Source organism: Coregonus clupeaformis, chromosome 40 (assembly GCF_020615455.1).
Source record: "Coregonus clupeaformis isolate EN_2021a chromosome 40, ASM2061545v1, whole genome shotgun sequence".
NCBI classification, from domain to species: Eukaryota; Metazoa; Chordata; class Actinopteri; order Salmoniformes; family Salmonidae; genus Coregonus; species Coregonus clupeaformis.
Genome location: NC_059231.1, coordinates 6,951,819 through 6,957,818, shown reverse-complemented (window position 1 = coordinate 6,957,818; position 6,000 = coordinate 6,951,819).

Sequence of the window (6,000 nt, the reverse complement as noted above, 5' to 3'; positions counted from 1 at the left end):
GCAGGGAAGTATACGGAAAAGCAAAATGCTTTCTTGTTTGATTTTGAATGGAACAATGGCTCATGGTGGTAAGTAAAACCCTATAAGACATCAGTTAATCTCTATATGTTTATATGTTTTGTGGAGAAAACGTAAATCTGTTTCCCTCTTCAATTTTAGCATAGATGCATCCTGCAAAGATGGTTCACTGGGGAGGCTGGTAAATGATGCCCACAGGTCCCCCAAATTGCAAAATGAAAAGATGATAGTCCAATGTAAACCTCATCTTTGCTTGTTTGCTATTGAAAACATCCAAGCAGAGAGTGAAATAACCTATGATTATGGATAATCTCAGTGGCCATGGCGTGCCTCTGGTAAGTAAATCTGCTTTTGATATATTATAATGTATAGGATCTGTCAAAGAATTATAAAATATATAAATACATGTCCCTTCTTGCATGTATGTTGTCACCGCTTATATATATATACAGTTGAAGTCGGAAGTTTCACATACACCTTAGCCAAATATATTTAAACTCAGTTTTTCACAATTCCTGACATTTAATCCAAGTAAAAATTCCTGTTTTAGGCTTCAGTTAGGATCACCACTTTATTTTAAGAATGTGAAATGTCAGAATAATAGTAGAGAGAATTATTTATTTCAGCTTTTATTTCTTTCATCACATTCCCAGTGGGTCAGAAGTTTACATACACTCAATTAGTATTTGGTAGCATTGCCTTTAAATTGTTTAACTTGGGTCAAACGTTCGGGTAGCCTTCCACAAGCTTCCCACAATAAGTTGGGTGAATTTTGGCCGATTCCTCCTGACAGAGCTGGTGTAACTGAGTCAGGTTTGTAGGCCTCCTTGCTCGCACACGCTTTTTCAGTTCTGCCCACACATTTTCTATAGGATTGAGGTCAGGGCTTTTTGATGGCCACTCCAAAACCTTGACTTTGTTGTCCTTAAGCCATTTTGCCACAACTTTGGAAGTATGCTTGGGGTCATTGTCCATTTGGAAGACCCATTTGCGACCAAGCTTTAACTTCCTGACTGATGTCTTGAGATGTTGCTTCAATATATCCACATAATTTTCCTTCCTCATGATGCCATCTATTTAGTTAAGCGCACCAGTCCCTCCTGCAGCAAAACACCCCCACAGCATGATGCTGCCACCCCGTGCTTCACGGTTGGGATGGTGTTCTTCGGCTTGCAAGCCTACCCCCTTTTTCCTCCAAACATATTGATGGTCATTAAGGCCAAACAGTTCTATTTTTGTTTCATCAGACCAGAGGACATTTCTCCAAAAGTACGATCTTTGTCCCCATGTGCAGTTGCAAACCACAGTCTGGCTTTTTATGGCGGTTTTGAAGCAGTGGCTTCTTCCTTGCTGAGCGGCCTTTCAGGTTATGTCGATATAGGACTTGTTTTACTGTGGATATAGATACTTTGTACCTGTTTCCTCCAGCATCATCACAAGGTCCTTTGCTGTTGTTCTGGGATTTATTTGCACCTTTCGCACCAAAGTACATTCATCTCTAGGAGACAGAACGCGTCTCCTTCCTGAGCGGTATGACGGCTTCGTGGTCCCATGGTGTTTATACTTGCGTACTATTGTTTGTACAGATGAACGTGGTACCTTCAGGCGTTTGGAAATTGCTCCCAAGGATGAACCAGACTTGTGGAGGTCTACAAATTTTTTCTGAGGTCTTGGCTGATTTCTTTTGATTTTCCCATGATGTCAAGCAAAGAGGCACTGAGTTTGAAGGTAGGCCTTGAAATAGATCCACAGGTACACCTCTAATTGACTCAAATGATGTCAATTAACCTATCAGAAGCTTCTAAAGCCATGACATCATTTTCTGGAATTTTCCAAGCTGTTTAAAGGCACAGTCAACTTAGTGTATGTAAACTTCTGACCCACTGGAATTGTGATACAGTGAATTATAAGTGAAAAAAATCTGTCTGTAAACAATTGTTGGAAAAATTACTTGTATCATGCACAAAGTAGATGTCCTAACCAACTTGCCAAAACTATAGTTTGTTAACAAGAAATTTGTGGAGTGGTTGAAAAACGAGTTTTAATGACTCCAACCTAAGTGTATGTAAACTTCCGACTTCAACTGTATACACTGATTAAATAGAGTATAATACAGAATATTTATTGTTGTGTTTCGTTGCAGACACCAAGTGACAAGATCCCAGCTCAACCTTCAGCAGACCCAGAAGTGAGACAGAGATCCACTTCATCCTTCCAACAGGTTATTACACATTTATTGTACATCTATTCTATTTAAATTAAATTGATGTCTCAGTTCATTCCTATATATGAATTAAATGGATTTTTACTGTATTACAACCAACCTTTTGTGTAAAATGTTCACAATATCAAAATTCCCATAACTTGTTTCGATATCATAGCGTAAACAAAATTAGCCCGACCATTTGACAGAACTAACCGCCCCTCAAAACATAAAATTAATCTTTATTCTCTCTAATGCCTATGTTTTTGTATTTTTGGGGCAATGTTTTTGCCCATTTAACATATTTCTTATCAATTTGCGTGATTTAATTCATATGGCAGTTGATCCATTTACATTACTTTTAAGGTTGTGAGCTTTCTTTGACAACAAAAGGATAACTCAAAGTCAGGAACCTTGACTCTAGATGTGTTCAGTCGTCAAGTCCTCATTTGGTAATTAGGCTGTTCAAGACGTAAATGTCTTTCAGATGACGTCCCGATATGGTATGACCCAACCAGAGTAGAGTGTGTGTGTTACACGGTCCTCATATTGTTGGTTAGCAGATATTGTACAGTTTTAACCATTTCTATAGAGTCTTGCATAAAAAGCCCAGATCCACATATGAATTATCTTTCCTAACATCTGTGGTCAATGCAGCCCTTGACCTCAGCAATGAGTCTCACCCCAAAGGCGATTATGATTGACAGGTGGTAGGAATAAATTAAAACTGAACTGAGTATGATCATTAGTTTACTAAATAGATATGATCTATATTATAAAACACAATATTTCTGACATGTTATTGTTGTATTTCGTTGCAGACACCAAGTGACAAGATCCCAGCTCAACCTTCAGCAGACCCAGAAGTGAGACAGAGATCCACTTCATCCTACCAACAGGTTATTACACATTTATTGTAGATCTTTTCTATTTAAATTAAATTGTTGTCTCAGTTCATTCCAATATATAAATTACATGGCTTTTACTATATTACAACCAACCTTTTTGTGTAAAATGTTCACAATATCAACATTCCCATAACTTGTTTCGATATCATAGCATAAACAAAATTAGCCCGACCATTTGACAGAACTAACCGCCCCTCAAAATTAAATGAATCTTTATTCTCTCTAATGCCTATGTTTTTTTGTATTTTTGGGGCAATGTTTTTGCCCATGTAACATATTTCTTGTCAATTTGCGTGATTTAATTTATATGGCAGTTGATCCATTTACATTACTTTTTAAGGTTGTGAGCTTTCTTTGACAACAAAAAGGATAACTCAAAGTCAGGAACCTTGACTCCAGATTGTTCAGTCGTCAAGTCCTCATTTGGTAATTAGGATGTTCAAGACGTAAATGTGTTTCAGATTACGTCCGAGTATGGTATGACCCAACCAGAGTAGAGTGTGTGTGTGTTACACGGTCCTCATATTGTTGGTTAGCAGAATGTGTACAGTTTTAACCATTTTTATAGAGTCTTGCATAAAAGCCCAGATCCATATATGAATTATCTTTCCTAACATCTGTGGTCAATGCAGCTCTTGACCTCAGCAATGAGTCTCACCCCAAAAGGCGATTATGATAGACAGGTGGTAGGAATATATTGTGACTGAACTGAGTATGATCATTAGTTTACTAAATAGATATGATCTATATTATAAAACACAATATTTCTGACATGTTATTGTTGTATTTCGTTGCAGACACCAAGTGACAAGATCCCAGCTCAACCTTCAGCAGACCCAGAAGTGAGACAGAGATCCACTTCATCCTTCCAACAGGTTATTACATATTTATTGTAGATCTTTTCTATTTAAATTAAATTGTTGTCTCAGTTCATTCCAAAATATGAATTAAATGGCTTTTTACTGTATTACAACCAACCTTTTGTGTAAAATTTTCACAAAATCAACATTCCCATAACTTGTTTCGATATCATAGCGTAAACAAAATCAGCCCGACCATTTGACAGAACTAACCGCCCCTCAAAACATAAAATTAATCTTTATTCTCTCTAATGGCTATGTTTTTGTATTTTTGGGGCAATGTTTTTGCCCATTTAACATATTTCTTATCAATTTGCGTGATTTAATTTATATGGCAGTTGATCCATTTACATTGCTTTTAAGGTGGTGAGCTTTCTTTGACAACAAAAGGATAACTCAAAGTCAGGATCCTTGATTCCAGATGTGTTCAGTCGTCAAGTCCTCATTTGGTAATTAGGCTGTTCATGACATAAATGTGTTTCAGATTACGTCCCGATATGGTATGACCCAACCAGAGTAGAGTGTGTGTGTTACACGGTCCTCATATTGTTGGTTAGCAGATATTGTACAGTTTTAACCATTTCTATAGAGTCTTGCATAAAAAGCCCAGATCCACGTATGAATTATCTTTCCTAACATCTGTGGTCAATGCAGCCCTTGACCTCAGCAATGAGTCTCACCTCAAAGGCGATTATGATTGACAGGTGGTAGGAATATATTGTGACTGAACTGAGTATGATCATTAGTTTACTAAATAGATATGATCTATATTATAAAACATAATATTTCTGACATGTTATTGTTGTATTTCGTTGCAGACACCAAGTGACAAGATCCCAGCTCAACCTTCAGCAGACCCAGAAGTGAGACAGAGATCCACTTCATCCTTCCAACAGGTTATTACATATTTATTGTAGATCTTTTCTATTTAAATTAAATTGTTGTCTCAGTTCATTCCAAAATATGAATTAAATGGCTTTTTACTGTATTACAACCATCCATTTGTGTAAAATGTTCACAATATCAAAATTCCCATAACTTGTTTCGATATCATAGCATAAACAAAATTAGCCCGACCATTTGACAGAACTAACCGCCCCTCAAAACATAAAATTAATCTTTATTCTCTCTAATGCCTATGTTTTTGTATTTTTGGGGCAATGTTTTTGCCCATTTAACATATTTCTTATCAATTTGCGTGATTTAATTCATATGGCAGTTGATCCATTTACATTACTTTTAAGGTTGTGAGCTTTCTTTGACATCAAAAGGATAACTCAAAGTCAGGAACCTTGACTCTAGATGTGTTCAGTCGTCATCTCCTCATTTTGTACTTAGTCTGTTCAAGGCGTAAATGTGTTTCAGATGACGTCCCGATATGGTATGACCCAACCAGAGTAGAGTGTGTGTGTTACACGGTCCTCATATTGTTGGTTAGCAGATATTGTACAGTTTTAACCATTTCTATAGAGTCTTGCTTGAAAACCCCAGATCCACATATTCATTTTTTCATTTATAGGTAATCTATAAAACAGTTGTCAATTTCTTAACCCAAATTATTTTCACATACAGTATAATGTATAATATCCTAATTTACTGTTACGGTACTGTGTTATTAAAAACAAATATTTATTCTTCATAATTTCATTCAAGGCAAGCAAGTCCAGTGGAATTGTACCCTTCCAGTGTCCTACTGCAAAGCAGGTAAGAAAGCTGCATTCTTGTCATTAGATAAAATAGTTCATGTTCTTTGTTAACACATTGTGGTATTTTTGATGTGAGGAAACATTGTAGAAATTTGTACAGCTTAGAAAAAGCCGCCATCTGCAAAATCTGAGGCGCCGTCATGATCGTTGTGAGGATCGTTATGAGAAAAGATAGCTGAGAGACAGAGGTCTTTCAATCAGTTTACTAGAATAAATTTTTCTGTGAGTATGTAGGTGTTATGCACAAGTGATGGTACTGTAGGGGAGTATGATACCCTAGGTATTAATACATGTATAAAGTTATT